The sequence below is a fragment of the Zingiber officinale genome, chromosome 11A (assembly GCF_018446385.1).
Source record: "Zingiber officinale cultivar Zhangliang chromosome 11A, Zo_v1.1, whole genome shotgun sequence".
Taxonomy (NCBI): Eukaryota; Viridiplantae; Streptophyta; class Magnoliopsida; order Zingiberales; family Zingiberaceae; genus Zingiber; species Zingiber officinale.
Window position 1 is genome coordinate 73,510,092 of NC_056006.1, and position 17,140 is coordinate 73,527,231.

General features: G+C 42.5%; 2 pseudogenes; one reads left to right on the forward strand and one right to left on the reverse strand.

The window, feature by feature from the left end:
* The first annotated feature begins 7,691 nt into the window (after positions 1-7,691).
* Positions 7,692-9,079, forward strand: LOC122031459 (annotated as a pseudogene).
* Positions 9,080-9,217: 138 nt separating this feature from the next.
* Positions 9,218-17,140, reverse strand: part of LOC122031460 — a 38,092-nt pseudogene continuing 30,169 nt past the window's right edge.

Consider the following 17,140-nt stretch of genomic DNA (forward strand, 5'->3'; position numbering starts at 1 on the left):
TGGCGAACCTCTTCATGCTCATGGAGTTTTAATTGGTGGCGGATCTTTGAGAAAAAGGAGAAAAGCTTCATCCGAGCTTGGTTGGTGGGAAAGATCTTCATCTTTTGGAAGCTTTGTGCTTGGCCGAAATTTGAAGAAAGGAAAAGAATGTGCTTTGGTGGTTTCTCATCTAGATGCCCATCACAACGGTTAGAGTTAGAAGGAATCCGATAGAAGATCAAGAGGTCTTTCTAAAAGGTATAACTAGTAATTTTTCTTTCCGCATCATACTAGTTATTTTTGGAAATAATACCAAATACAAGAGGCATGCGATTCTAGTATTTCGAATATGTTTTTCGATGTTGTGTTCTTTTATTTTTTTTTTCCTTGTGATTTGATTGTTCTTTTCGGTTAACCTAAAGTTATTTTAGGAAATTAAATATTAGCTTTCCATAAAAGGTTTTGTCTAGTCGGTGGTGGTTGCCCGCCCCGTTCTTATTTTTTCGGGTTCGGGGATTCCCCGAACCTGAACCCACGGGTTCGGGTATTCCCCATCCCCGCCCCATGTCATTAGTCGAAACTTGTGTGTTAGAGGTCCAAAGTAATTTTGTCCTAGTTAACAATATATACTCCATCTGACCTTCACTGTGGCCTCCTTCAAGAGGGATATTGTATAACTATAGTTCTTTTTCATGAACACACAAGTTTGAAGAAAGTATGTTGACAAGAATTGACAAAATTACATCATTGTATCTCCCATCATCACAAGTATTCGGGGCGGGTTCGGGGATGGGGATAGTATTCCCATACCCGCCCCAAACCCGCCCCATCCCCGAAAAATCGGGGATCCCCATCCCCATTTCGGGTTTTCCCCACGGGGCCCCAAACCCGTGGGGAAAATTGCCATCCCTAGTGGTGGTTGCTCCCATATCCAAGAAGGCCATGTGCCTCGCCACGTCAGTACTGGAAACCAATTATGGAAATTAATATTTAATGGAATTAATAACTTAAGGTGATTTGGGTCGAATGTGTTAAGTTCCGCAGGAGACCCAAGTCAAAACCTAAAAGAACGAATAGATTAAGTTTTGGATCAAACGTGTTAAGTTCCGCAGGCGATCCAAAATTTAATTTAAAAGAACACATGGTAGCTAGGAAAAGGTTCAGACCTTTGTACAAAAGTTTTGTACAGTGGAACCTCTAGGTTTTCCGAGTAGCAACCAACAGTTGGTAGATCTAGAGAATAAATGTTCTTTTTCCTAATACCCTTAAGTGTGATTTCAGGATTATTAATGTTCTTAATTATGCACTCAATTTTTGAAAATGTGACTAAATATCCTGAGTCACATAATTGGCTAATACTAAGTAAATTAAAACTGAATCGTTCAACCAAGAAGACTTTTCGAATGTAAAAATTAGAATTTAATTGAATATTACCTATTTCGATTACCTTAAAGGTTCCGTCGTTACCGAACGCAACTGACCCTAGGTTCTTGAGTTTCAGCTTAGTGAATTTCAATCTATCTCCAGTCATGTGTCTGGAGCATCCACTATCTAGTATCCATTGATCCAAATCTTTATGTTCGTACATAAAGTATTTGATTTGAGTCAATTTAATGGATTCAAAAGATAGTTTGATTGAAATCAATTTAATGTTCCATCTCACCCAATCTAAATGATCAAACATGGTATTCCTATGGGTGATTGTGAGATGATTTATTAAGTTACTAATTAAGTTGATTGTTGATAATTTAAGTTAATTATTAAGTTGATAATTTAAGTTAATTATTAAGTTGATAATCTATGTTGATAATTTAAGTTAATTATTAAGTTGATTTATGTTGAGTTAATTATTAAGTTGATAATTTATTTTGATAATTTAAGTTAATTATTAAGTTGATAATCTATGTTGATAATTTAAGTTAATTATTAAGTTGATTAATTTATGTTGATAATTTAAGTTAATTATTAAGTTGATTAATTTATTAAGTTAATTAAATAGTTGAATTAATTAACCAAATAGTTAAATTAATTAGTTAAATTAATTGAATAGTTAAATTAAATCAATTGTGACTAGAATCATCCTAGATCCATCTCACCCGATTCTAAGTTATCAATCAGGAAATCTTAAGTAATTTTGTGAGATTGTTATCTTTAATTTAGATTATGTCTAAGGATTAATTTACATTTGAATTAGACTTAGGTTTTCTAATTAGTCAATTAAATACAGATTTCAAAGATTGACTCTCAGGCTGTGGCGAGACACTAGGCCTTCATGGATATGAGATCATCCACCACTTCTAGACAGAGTCTTTCAAAGAAAATATATATTTAATTTTCTTTATGAAACTCTTAGGATTAACTAATCAAGTGTAAATTACGCCTAGGTCCTTAACCTATCCTAGTCTAATCATGCATCATCAAGAAATTTTATCTATTTATCAAGATAGTTTTTCTATTGGCTCCCCCTGATCATAGTCTCGATATGGTCTATCAAGATAATGAACTTGATCCTTGGGGATCAAATATTGACCAAGTCCAACTTGATTGACCAAGTTGGACTTAGGTACCCATACTAGGACTACCTTTCTATTAGGTCTGTTAACAAGCGATAAATAAGACCGATATTTCCTTTTAGCTTTAAACCCTAGTCCGGATCGATTGTATACGACTTTCTGTTTTCCAAGAATCAAGTCAAGATTCTTGGAACCCAGTGTAAACCGTCCCAATGCAATCTTCAAATCCTTGACTTGAGTTTTCAAACTGGAATTCTCTTCCTCAAGCTTTTGGACTTGAGTTGAGGTTCCAGTCTGAACAGAGTCAGTCAAGGATTCGAAGTGAGTCACTTCTTTGAGGGATGTTACCTCCCTTAGAAGCGACTTTATCCGAGCATTAGATTTAGCTAATTTATGCATTAAATAATTAATCAAGTTATATAATTGAGATGTACTTACAGAGGGGTTAGGCCCTTCGAAGACAGATACAGATCTGTGGCTTTTCTCGGACTTAGCTTCCGATTCATCCTTGCTTCTGATTTGTTGATTTGGTCTCAGGTCGTCATTGCAAGAAAACTCATTTGTTTGAGTTCTTCATCGTCCGACTCTTCTGAAGAAGACTCGTCCCAGGTCGCCTTCAGAGCCTTCTTCCTTCTTGGTTTCTTCGCGTCTTTCTGGTTCGGATAGTTTGCCTTGATGTGCCCCTTCTGGTTGCATCCGTAGTAGGTGACTTTGACTTTCATCTTTGAGTTCGGTTGGGCCTCCTTGGACTGAATTACCTTTTTGACATCCTTTTTGTTGAAGCCTTTCTTCTTTCTGTAGAGCTTCCTCACCAGGTTGATGTGTTCGGCTGTGAGCTCGTCGTTGTCGTCGTCTAAATCCAGTTCTTCTTCTGACTCCAGTTCGGTTCTACGTCTTGGTTTTGACTTGCGCGCTCTACCTGTACCTGCAACCAAAGCTATACCATTCTCGGTCGGACATGAGTTAATCTGTTCATGCAATTTGAATTCTACAAATAGTTCATCTAATTTAATTGAAGAGAGATCCTTGGATACCTTGTAAGCATCTACCATGGATGCCCACAAGGTATTCCTTAGAAAAGCATTTAGGGAACACCTTATTATATCTCTATTTTCTACTTTTTGTCCGATTGCGTGGAGACTATTGAGGAGATCTTGAATACGAGCGCGTAGCTAGCTCGCTGTTTCACCTTCTTGCATTTTAATATTATTTAGTTTATTGAAAATGAGATCCCTCTTACTTATCTTGGTATCGGATGTTCCTTTGTGTAATTCAATTAGCTTCTCCCAAAGTTCTTTGGCGCTCGAGAACGGGCCGACGTGGTTCAACTCCTCCTTCGTCAGTCCGCATTGGAGGGTGCAGGTTGCTTTGGCGTTGGCTTCTACTTTCTTGATCAGAGTTGCATCTCGGTTCTCGTATGGTATTGGTTTGCCGGTGCTGTCAGTAAGTAGTTCCAGACCGGTTTTGACAATTACCCAGACTTCAAAGTGAGTCTGAAGGTATGCCTCCATCCGACCCTTCCAGTAACCGAAGTCATCTCCGGTGAAGAGCGGTGGGCGAGCGGTGCTAAAGCCTTCTTGGAGAGCCATCTAGCACAAAAAAATGAGAAAGAAGCGTGTCCCAGGGCTTGATCCTGGATTAGTAGTGCGGTTTAAAAAGAAAATATTATGTAATCTCGAGTTGTGTTGTACCAACTTCAATACAAATTCGATTACGAAAAAAAATTGGATCGGAAAACGACAAGAATACCGTTTCCGATCGACTTCGAAAAATTGAAAAGCACCACGAAGATGTGCTTGATTGGTGGTTGCACCAAATTGAAGCCAGCCCGCTCTGATACCAATTATTGGATCGAGACGCACTAGAGGGGGGGTGAATAACGCTCATGGCTTTCACTTATCGTTTTCAAAAGCGTTCGAGTAAAGCAGCGGAAAATAAATAAAACACGCACAAGAAGACCCAAGTATTTTTACTTGGTTTGGAGCCTTGGGCGACTCCTACTCCAAGGCCCACGCTCGTTGAGCGTTTACTTTAGACAATCACTATAAGTTCACAAATATACAACTATAAAGTACAAGTTATGCAATAAATAATTTATACCGATAGTACAAATAGATGAAGATAGTCGTCGTCAGTTGTCGGAGTCGTAGAGCATAGTTGGAACGTTCAGAGCAGCGTACAAGAGCACAGGTTGTTTAGTTTTTTGTTGTTCTCGAAGCTGCTTCCTGAGGCTCCTTTTATAGCCTCTGCAGGACTGATCCAGATCCTCAAAGCTCGAGATCAGGTTTGACACGAAGCGGATCGGTCGACCGATACCCACGTTCGGTCGATCGATCCGATGATCTCCTCCTCATCCGATCAGCTCGCTCCGCTTCGATCTGGTCAAGTCCTATCCTTAGTTCAATTGATCGATCCCAAGGTTCGGTCGACCGATCATATGACCTCCTCATCCGATCCGATCCCCCCGGCTTCGATCTGGTCAACTCCCATCCTTGGTTCGATCAACTGATCCCCAGGTTCGTTCGACCAATCCCTCGACTGAATTCGGTCTGCAATATGGAAATCTGGTCCTTTTATGCTGCGGTTCGGTTGACCAATCAGGTCGTTCGGTCGACCGAACATGGCTGAGTCTGACCCTGTAGAAATGTTAGTTTCTTGCAAAATAGAGTTAGACAAATATCACATAAAACAAATAAGTTGACAGCTTTCGGGCTGTCCAATTCTGACTTCGGATTTCCTACCGGAAACCCTAGGTCAAACCGACACCTACTGTTCCCTCCGCAGGGAACGCGTCCTCACCTACTCCACTCAGGAGAGCATACATGTTGTCAATCCGGTCCTCCAGACCGACTGAACTTTCTACTTAGGGTTACCACCCCCTACGACCTAGGGTTACCACCCCCTAGGGTTTTCCGCCACCTAGGGTTACCTCCCCCTAGGACTTAAGGTTACCCCCCTTAGGATTTCCACCACCTAGGGTTACCACCCCCTAGAACCTAAGGTTACCACCCCTTAGGGTTTTCCACCACCTAGGGTTACTACCCCCTAGGACCTAGGGTTACCACCCCCTAGGGTTTTTCACCTGCCTAACCGCAGTTAGGACTTTTCTGCAAACTCGTTCATACATGTTAGATAATAAATAACCTTAACTTTGAATCCTTTGCCATTATCAAAACTTGGGTTCGATCCTCGGATGCTTCCCGTACCAACAGGAAGCCCAAGGTTGTTTTGGTGTGATCAACAAGTTAAGTTATGTCCTATGGTGTTTTAATCTTGTGTCTAAGTGTGCAGAAGCTTAGGACCACAAGGAGGTGAGCAAAAGACGCAGCTAGAGAGAAGGACGACACGGGAGAGAGCCGATGGGCTCGGTGCGTCCGAGGGACGAGATGCTGCGGAAGAGTCACGACGGACGAGAAGGAACCGATCGGCGTTTCCGAGGGACGAGAAGCCGGAGCGGAAGGTTACTCGAGAAGGCCGAAATTGAATTCCGGTGAGCCTTATTTCGGTTGGCTGAAATCATCCAAGCGAGCGGAGCCGGAGCGAAAGACCCGGACTGAGGCAAGCAGCACCTAAGTAGAGGGCCCTAACCAAAAGTCAACTAAGTTGACTTTGGTGGTCCGGGTGCTCGGACCGATTCCGGGTGCCCGGAACCTTATTTTGACCGGATCGTGCTTGACAGTGATCCGTTGCGAAGGGGATAAAATTTGATCCCCCTCCCAGGCGCCTGGAACCCTCCAGGCGCCCTGACCAAGGCTATAAATACAGCCTTGGTCCAGAAGCTTTTAAATACAACAAGAATAGCAATACAACACTTGTGAGCTTCCATTTCTAGTTTAGCTTCTCTTTTTTTCGCTTTCACTGCTGTAAGAGGCTTCTTCGCCTGAAGGAGATCTTTTTAGTGTGTGATTCATTCCTTGGATTAATAACCTCCTCGGTTATAACCAAGTCAAGTATATGAACCTCTTCTTTTGGTTTATTGCTTTCTTTCTTTAATTATATGCAAGTGTTATTTTAAAAGTCCGAGAAGGGTACTTTGTGTTTGTGTTTTTTTAGGGCTATTCAACCCCCTTCTAGCCGGCCAATGCGGTCTAACAAGTGGTATCAGAGCAAGGACACTTCAGGAGGACTAACCGTCGATCGAAGCACCGAACAAATGGACGGACCAAGCATATACCTACCGAAGTTCGAGGGGGAGTTCGCCAGCTGGAAAAAGCGAATGCAAATATTTTTCAAAACTGACTTTGATTTACTTTTAATAATGAAATTCGGTTTTGTATTACCGGAGGGCAAAGAAAAATACTAGTGGATGAAAAAGGAGCAGGCCAACTACGTGGCAAATGACAAAGCAGAATTTCATCTGCTGAGTGTCCTTCTACCATAAGAAGTCAACCAGATCGGCAACTACGACTCAGCAAACGAACTGTGGGAAAAGTTCCTTGAGCTGCACGAAGGGGCGTCCGAAGCCAAGCTCTCAAGACGGGATTTACTTCGCAACCAGCTCACCAGCCTAAGACTTGAAGAAGATGAAACAGTTGCACATCTGTACTGAGAATTAAGGAGCTTATCATTGGACTTTCAAATATCAGAGAAAAAGTAAGTAACTGAGATTCGCTAAGGTACGCACTCAATTCATATCCTAGAAATACTAAATGGGCATTACTAGTAGATGCTTTTTATATATCTAAGGACTTAGAAACTATTTCCTTAGAAGAATTATTTTCTACATTCGAAATGCATGAATCGAGATGTGCAGATATGAAGGAGCCGAAGCACAACATCGCCCTAAAGGCATAGAGAGACGAACAAGAGTCAGAATCCTCTCTCGACGATGAAGAAATTGTAATGATGGTAAGGCGATTTAAGAAATTATGTAAATCTAGAAAAACTAACCATCCACGGGGTAGAAAGAAAAAGATGATCCGATACTACCACTGCAACGAAGAAGGGCACATCAAAGACAAATGCCCCAAGCTAAGGAGCAAGGACAAGGACAAAGGAATGAAGCATTTCCGAAAGATTAAGCACAAGACTCTGAAGGCAATGCGGGACAATACATCGTCCGAATCAGAAGTTGAGGCCTTCTCCGAACTTGCATTAATGGCAAGTTATCAAGACGAGGACTACGATTCAAGCTCATCCGAAATGAGCATCGATGAAGGGGGAGCTACGTCGGAAGAAAGCAGCAATTCATGGGGAGACATGGATAACGAGATCGACAATGTAAGTCAGGTACGATCTCTTCCTCCCGATAAATTATTTAAGTTTGTTAAATTTTTAACTAAGGATTGCTGTAAGTTAGAAAAAGAGATTAAAAATTTAAAAGTAATTCTAGCTAAATTTTGCTCATTAGAAGAATTAGACAAATTAAAATTAGAAAATAATGATTTAAAATACAAGTAGATAACTGAAAAAAATCATGCATATTCACATAATACAAATTTTATAAAAATATAACAATCTAAATTGGTATTTTAGATATCACAAGGGATAAATTAGGAATATTTCAAAAAAATATGTCCCTAAGAAATTTTTAGTTAATCTAGTTGGTTGGAACCTATATTGGGGGGGGGGGCCGGATCTCCTGGACCAGGAACTCCTGGTCCCTCCCTGGACCACATACCGCATATAAAATCTTCCCTCACGTGCGAAGCACGTGCACACGCCAACGCACGAAAATACAGCCCTAACCTCTTCCAACTCCAGCATTGCCTCCCTCCCTCCAACGTCGGCCTCCCTCGTCGCCTGCAGCCTCCCTCCAGTGCCGACCTCCAGCGCCCTCTCCAGTCGCCTCCCTCCCTCCAGCGCCATCTCCAACAGCGCCGCCTCCCTCTAGCGCCATCTCCAGTCGCCTCCCTCCCTCCAGCGCCATCTCCAGTCGCCTCCCTCCCTCCTCGCAGACATCCAGCACGAGCTCGGCAAGTATGTTGCCGCCGAGCTCGGCCCCGGGGCCACCTTCGCCCCCTGTGATGTCACCCAGGAGCCCCAAGTCGTTGCCGTCGTCAACCTCGTGATCGTCAAGCACGGTCACCTGGACATCATGTATAACAACGCCGGCATTTTGCGGACCCATCACCTTCGCCGTCACCAACGTCGACCTCACCGAGTTCGACCGCGTCATGGCTGTCAACATCCGGTCCGTGGTGTTGGGGATCAAGCACGCGGCATGGGTGATGGTCCCGCGTCACGCCGGGAGCATCCTCTGCACGGGGAGCATCACCGGGTTGGTTGGCAGGCTGGTGCCGCTCACCTATTCACTGTCGAAGGCGGCGGTGGCGGCTGTAGTGCGGTTATCCGCAGCGAAGCTGAGCAACCACGGTATAAGGGTGAATTGCATCTCGTCGGTCGAGCTGCCAACGCCATTCAGGATCAAAGCAATCAGAGAAATCTTCCTGGACATGGAAGAGCAACGGGCGGTGGAGATGATCGAGCTGTCCTCGGCGGAGTTGGCAGGGACGAAGTGCGAGGTGGAAGACGTGGCGAAGGCGGCGACATTCTTGGCTTTGGATGAAGCTATGTACATCAGCGGCCATAATCTCGTGGTGGATGGAGGATTCACTACATCTAAACGCTTAAAACTTTCACCATAGTTATAAATCCTCAGGCTGTGAACTGGTTTTCATTAATAAAAAGAGATCATTTCATTTTGTCTCACAGTTTATTATTATCTTGTTTTTTTTTAAAGAAAAACATATCTCTAAATTAGTTTAATGAAAGATTCTATTGATTTAGTTCGCCAAACTTACAATTGTAGTTTGATTCTTTGATTTCCAACGAAATAGCTTTCCAGAGAACATATCCTTGGTCAGCTTGTTAAGCTCAAAGAAGCCACTCTTTCTCTCTAGGTCCTTGAGGCATTTCCTCAAGGTAACGTTCTCCTCCTTCAGCATATCCAAAGACAAAGCAAACTGTCTAATGACCTCCCTCTTCTCTTCATTTTTCCCTACTATTTCAACCTTAAGTTTATAGCATTCTCCTCTTTGAATCTTTCCGGTTCTTGTTTCAGTTTCACCAAATGACCGTTACTCCCTTCATCTAGCGTCGTTCTTAACTTCGTCTCTGCTACAATTTCTTCTTCGGGATCATCAATTTCTGAGTCCTCTGAATCGATCATGTTCACAAGCTGAGGCCTCTTCTTGTAGTACATCTCAGCACGTTTAGCAAACGAATCAGCATCCTCCTGTATAAGGTTTAGCATCTGCCTGGTTTTCTCTTCCAATTCTGCTTAAGAAAGAAGCATACTGAAATGTGTTTGATCATTTTTCATTACAATTTGGCTTAATTTAGGTGTTCCTGGGTGACGTCGCAGGGGACGAAGGTGGCCCCGGGGCAAGCATCTGCCGTGCTTGACGACCGCGAGGTCGACAACGGTAGCGACTTGGGGCTCCTGGGTGACGTCACATGGGGCGAAGGTGGCCCCGGGGCCGAGCTCAGCGACAACATACTTGCCGAGCTCGTGCTGGATGTCTGCGAGGAGGGAGGGAGGTGACTGGAGATGGCGCTGGAGGGAGCGCTAGAGGGAGGCGGCGCTACTGGAGATGGCGCTGGAGGGAGGGAGGCGACTGGAGAGGGCGCTGGAGGGTGGCGTTGGAGGTCGGCGCTGGAGGGAGGTCGCAGGCGACGAGGGAGGCTGGAGCTGGAGGGAGGGAGGTGACGCTGAGTTGGAAGAGGTTAGGGCTGTGTTTTCATGCGTTGGCGTGTGCACGTGCTTCGCATGTGAGGGAAGATTTTATATAGGGTATGTGGTCCAGAGAGGGACCAGGAGTTCCTGGTTCAGGAGATCCAACCCCCTATATTGGATTCCAAAGTCTTGTTTAACCTAAACTCTAAATTAGATTTAGCGCTTTCAGTGAGAAAATTAAATGTTAAATTTCTCTATGAGGTTTGTCTAAAATAATGGTTGTTGCTCCAATAACCAAGAAGGCCTAGTGTCTCGCCACTGCCTGGAAGCCAAAATATTAAAATAAAATGTTTAATTAACTTACTGATAAAACATTAAAATTGAAATTAAATAATGCTTTTAAATTTTTTTTCAAACATTTTTTCTAAAATTACTTAAACTTCTTTTTAACCGTAGAATTTTTAACTTAGAAAAATTTTCTTACTTTAAATGTTTTTTGCTTAGAAAATTCTCAAAAATAATTTTACTTGCAAAAAATTAGAACAGTTTCTAAAAAAATATTCTTTAAAAGCATTTTTACTTAGAAATTTTTTTTCTAAAATTATTGTAAATATCAAAGTTTTCAAAATAATTACCCTTAGATTTTTTGGAACCCCGTTTTTTTATGTGATCAAAGGGGGAGAAGGAAAAGTATAAGTCTAAGGGTAGGTAGACCATAATATTTATCTTTTTTGCACTTTATTGCAATATTATTTGTTTTACTTTTATGTCTATTTACCCTATCTTAACTTAAGTTGCTCACATCAAAAAAAGAGACATTGTTGGAACCCCAAGGTTGTTTTGGTGTGATTAATAAGTTAAGTTAGGTCATGTGGTGTTTTAACTTTGTGTCTAAGTGTGTAGGAGGTTAGGAGCATAGGGAGGCAAGCAAAAGACGCAGCTAGCGAGAAGGATAGCACGGGAGAGAGCCGACAAACTCAATGCATCCGATGGATGAGGTGCTGCGGAAGAGTACGCGGGCAGACGAGAAGGAAGCGCACGACGTTCCCGAGGGACGAGAAGCCGGAGCGGAAAGTTGCTCGAGAAGGCCGAAATTGGGTTCGGGTGAGCCTTATTTCGGTTAGCTGAAATCACCCAAGCGAGCAGAGGCAGAGAGGAAGACCCGGACCGAGACGAGCAGCACCAGAGCAGAGGGCCCGGACCAAAAGTCGAAACCTGATTTTGACCGGATTACGTTTAATCGCGATCCGTTACGAAGGGGATAAAATTTGATCCCCCTCCCAGGCGCCTGGAACCCTCCAAGCGCCTCGACCAAGGCTATAAATACAACCTTAGTCAAAAAGATTTTAAACACAACAAGAATTAGCAATACAATAATTGTGAGCTTCCATTTCTAGTTTAGCTTCTCTTTTTTACGCTTTCACTACTGTAAGAGGCTTCTTTGCCTGAAGAAGATTGTTTTAGTATGTGATTCATTCCATGGATTAACAGTCTCCCCAGTTGTAACCAAGTCAAGTCTGTAAGCCTCTTCTTGTCACGCCCCGGGGGAGTCTCTGTCCGAAGAAATTTCGGCAGCACCTCCCCTGTACGGGTGACAATCTGAAGCATTTCTACAGACATAATATACATCAGCCACAGGCGGCTGGAATATACACACAACCACGCAGTTATATGTAAAGCAGCCCACTCGGCTGTACCAAAACCAAAACACAACGGAAAATTTACAGAAACCAAATAAAAACCCAAAACACAAACTGTTAGCCGGCTAGGCTTACACAACCAACAACCAATACAAAATACCACATAACAACATCAACGCTCCAGAAGCAAAACCAGAGTACAGAGCTAAACACACTGATACATAAAACAAATGAAACTTAACGGAAACTATAGTCTTCTGATGTGATGTGGGTGTTGGTGCAATATCCCTCAGGTCAAGGTTGACCTGGGTAACCAAGCTGAGTCTTGGTTTGGGTTTAGATGTTTGACAATAAGATATTGATTGAAGAAGAGTCAAGTAGGTCAAGGTTGACCGGATACTTGACTGGGAAGTCCTAACTGGGATGTTAGGCAAAATGAAAGACCTAGTGAGTGAAGCTAGGCAGTATGAAAGTCCTGGTGAGTGAAGCCAGGCAGAAGGAAAGTCCTGGTAAGTGAAGCCAGTGAAGAAAAGTCGTGAGTGAAGCCAGCGGAAGGAAGACCTAGTGAGTGAAGCTAGGCAAAGAAAGTCCCGTGAGTGAAGCCAGGCAGTATGGAAGTCCTAGTGAGTGAAGCTAGGCGGATGGAAAATCCTGGTGAGTGAAGCCAGGCATAAGGAAGTCCTAGTGAGTGAAGCTAGGCGGATGGAAATCTGAGTGAAGCCGGTGAAAGTCCTAGTGAGTGAAGCTAGGCGGATGGAAAACCCTAGTGAGTGAAGCTAGGTGAAAGTCAAGTCCCGTGAGTGAAGCCGGGCAAGGAAAATCCAGATGGATCAAGGATGATTGGACATCGGTGTTGGGAAGTCCAAGTAGGTCAAAGGATTGATTGGATACTTGGCATGAAAGAAAAGTCCAAGTAGGTCAAAGGATTGACCGGATACTTGCACAGAGAAAAGTCCAAGTGGGTCAAAGGATTGACCGGACACTTGGTAAGGGAGTCCTAGCAGGTCAAGGGAGTGACTAGATGCTAGGCATGACATACCAACAGGTCAAGGTCGACCGGATGTTGGTTTGGGAGGTTTGGGACTTGGTTTTGGACAAAATCAAGTCTGGATCGATCGATGGATCGATCCGGGCTCGGATCGATCGTGGATCGATCCGCACCGGTCAGAGCTTCGGATCGATCCGTGGATCGATCGGTCAATCGATCGCTGGATCGATTGGGAGGGTCGCTGAGCGCACGATCCGGATCGATCCGTGGATCGATCCAAGCCTGCTCCAGAGGCGCTCCGGATCGATCCGTGGATCGATCCAAAGCCTCCCGATCGATTGGGAATATTGAGTCGATCGGGATCCGACCGCGCGTCGTTTATAGCAGCGGCGTGTGATGACCGGCATCTCTTCACAGTTTCATCTCGGATCTTCGGCTCCTCCACAGCACTCTCAAAGCTCATGATCGCCAGTTCTTGAAGGTTCTTGGAAGCTCTCCGAGTCAAGAGGCGGATCAAAGGCAAGAAGAGAAGCTAGGGTTAGGGTTTTCTGCATTCATTGTAAGCTTTGTGCTTGTATTTTGTTTCCCTTTCCTTCTTCTTGTACCGAGAGTCTTGTAGGGCTTCTCCGCCCTCGGTAGTTACCGAAAAGGAATGTTTCATAGTGGAGGGTGCGTGCGTGGTGTGGATCCTTGGATTAGTCACCTCCTTTGGAGGTGGATACCAAGTAAAATCCTAGTGTTAGCATGGTTGTATTTGTTTCTGTATTTTCCGCTGCATATTCTTGAAGAAACAAGCAACGCCAAGCACCGAGCGAACGCGACGAGCTATTCACCCCCCCCTCTAGCTACTTTGGTCCTAACAAGTGGTATCAGAGCAAGGCCGCTCTTCACCGGAATCATCGCCGGAAGGGTCAAGCATAACAAGAAAAGCTAGAGGGGTGAAGAAGTTGGAGCAAATTCTTCAAGTTCAAGATTTTATCAAGCTCAACTTCAAGATGCAATTCCAAGATGGACTTGGATTTGACACAAGGGTGGCTCCACCATATTCATCTACAAGTCTTGATTCTTGGAAATCAAGAATCGAAAATTTTCTTATGATGGAGATAGAGCAATGGTTTGCTCTCATGGAAGGTTTTGAAGCTCCCACAAATTCCAAGGGCAAAGTACTCAAAAGGAGCAAGTGGAGCAAAGACCAAATCCAAAGATGTGAGGCCAATGACAAAGTGACCAAGCTTTTGGTCAATTTATTGCCAAGCAACATCTTGGAACAAATTGGAGAGTTTGAAGATGCCAAGGAGCTTTGGAGCAAATTGGCAAGAATTCATGAGATCCCCTCCACTGTACCAGATCAAGGAGAATCCAAAGAGGGCGACTCATTGGATCAAGACCAAGAGGAGGACTCCGAGGTTGAGAGATGCTCAACCTCCGAAGAAGAAGTTCAAGAAGAAGCTTCATCTTCAAGGGAATGCAACGAAGGGAACAAGGAGGGAGCATACTCCTTGTTTCATATTCAAGATGATGAAGCCTCCACCTCTAGGATTGAGGGGGAGCAATCCTTGGTGACACCGGATCAAGAAGAAGGAGAAGCTTCTACATCCGGGTCAAGAGATAAAGAGATTGAAGAAGCTTCTACCTCCACGAGTCAAGAAAAATCAAATGGAGGAGAATCAAGATCGGATCAAGAGGAAGCTTCTACCTCCGGATCCAAAGGGAAAGATGCCACCCCTACAAGCAAAGGTATAAATATTTCAATTAAAAATAAAAATCATATTATATGCTTTGAGTGTAGGGAACATGGGCACTACAAGAGCAAGTGCCCTAAATTGGCCAAGAAGAAGGGCCAAGTGGCACAAAAGGGCAAGGCGAAGCCCAAGGAGATCATCCCCAACACAAAGAAGAGCAAGGAGCATATTATATGCTTCTCTTGCAATCAAAAGGGGCATTACCGAAGTCAATGCCCCAAGGGGAAGAAGGTGGTCAAGGCTCAAGGAGGCACTAGTCAAGGGGGAGCCTCCAAGGTAAAGAAGAAGGTAACATTTATTGAGCCTACCCCTTTACATTATGGTAAAAAGCATGATAGTTCTAACTTATATCATTTTAATGCTATTTACCATGAAAATAGAAAGCATGATAGCGTTAAAGAAAAACATATAACTTTTCATGTTAAAACCACTACACCTAAGGCTAGGAATGTAGGTAAAAGTCTGGGCAATAACTCTAAAGATTTTAGATACAAGCCCAAGAACAAATATGCTCATGAATAAAATGAAAAATCTAGAACTAAGGACTTAGTGATAGAAAATCAAGTCTTGAGGTCAAGGCTTGATAAAATGGAAAGGACCCTAAAAAGGATGGAAAATATCCTAAAAGGGCAAAATGAGCATAGCCTAGGTCTAGGAGCACAAAGGTCATCTAATGGCCATAGAGGTTTGGGATACAAACCAAAGGCTAAGAAGGATGTGCCCTCTTACCATAGAGTTCCATATAGTTATGGAACAAACCCTAGGTCTAGTGGTCAAGCCAAGAATACTAGGGAAGTCATCCCTAAGAGTATTTTTGCAATAAATGTGACTAAGACTTCTAAGAAGTCTAAGAAAGTCACAAACAAGGTCACAAGGGAGGTTATCCCTAGAGTTGACCTAGAAAATGTGACCAAGGCTTCTAAGAAGCCCAACAAGGTCACTAGGAAGGTATCTAGGGAAGTTATCCCTAGTGAATACCTAGAGCATCCAAGGAGCACCAATAGGTTTTGGGTTCCTAGGAGCATCTTCTCTACCCCATAGATGGGTTAGAGAGTGTCAACTCCGATTAGAAGGGTAGTTAACCTGACTTTGAGGAAATTGACACTCAAGGAGCATTTTCAAGGTTTTTGTTAACCTTTGAAAATGAAGTGGAATTATTGATTACTCCTTGAAAGAGTAAAATGTGTCTAATGGTGAAAATTTGATTTTATCTTAAAATGGCACAAATTGGGAAAACCTTGAGAAATACCAAGTTGGGATTTTGGTATTCTCTTGGAAATTTAAGGCAATCCGGGCCTTGATTTATGTAATCACTCTTGAGGAAAAATGGAATATGCCAACATTTGAGGACATGTTTATTTTCAATTGGCATACATTAAATCAAGGAAATTAGAAATGCCAATTTAGGCTTTGGCATTCTCTTGTAGCACTTTAGGGCAATCTAGGTTTAAGGTGTAAGTTTAGCTAAGACTTTAAGGATACTTAGATAGTTAATCTAGGTATATTTTATTTATGCTAAATCTTGCCATGATTGTTTGCCCATCATATGCCATGACATCATGTCTAGTTTTTGCATTCATGTTTTATTATGGAAAATCCAAAAATACCATGTCATGACATTCATACATCATGTAGTAATAGGATATTTTCTTTTGAAAATTATTTTCTTTTGATGTATGCCATAACATAATCATGCATTAAGTTTAATTCCTTGTAATTAAGGACAAATGGCATTTAACGACACTTATTGACAAGTGACATCCTAGGTGGATGTCTAATATTTCTAAAATGCCTAGATAGATATGCATGATCCCTAAATTAGGGCAAAAACCAAAATCTACATCTCACAAAGACTATAAGGTGACTTGTATGTGATTAGTGCACATTAGATACAAGTGAGATGTTAGGAAGATGAACAAAACTCAAGATGTTGATTTAGTGCATTCTTTTGAGTTTTAGGTTCATCAAAACACATAGTTATGTGTTTTCCCATCATTGGGAAAGCTAATGTACAAGTCATGTGCATTATGCCCAAGGAACATGATGGGATATTGGTTTTGAAAATGTTTTTAAAATGTTTTTGGAAAACCTTGGTGAAGGCTATCTTTTGATAGTAATCACCATTGAATAGTTAGACACAAACTTGAAGAAAAACACTAAAGTTTTGCAAGTTTTCAAGGTTGTGTCAATCTTTGAAAATATGATATATTTTCATAGAAAGCTATTTTTCCATGATTAAGTATGCCCTAAATAATGTCTACACGAAATTTCATGATTTTTGGATTTTTGTAGAATTTTCTAGGGGTTTCTGAAGTTGACTGAAATGGAATTTCAGCAACTATCAGAGCTCCGATCGATCCATGGATCGATTAGAGTGCCCGAATCGATCCGTGGATCGATTCAGAAGGCAAGTCTCTCGCGAGCAATCGATCAGTGGATCGATTCAGAAAGGTTCAATCGATTGGAACCCAACTCCAATCGATCCAAGTTGCTGATTTTGGCTGGGAAGGCTTGATTTCAGCATCTTTGAACCTCTTTGAGTCTAGGTAACCATTCCAAGCCCCTAAAATACATTTGTATACATACAAAGGGTGTTTTCATGTTGAAAACAAGGATGGATTGGTTAACGAAGACTAAGTAGAAGTTTAGGTTGACGTTGT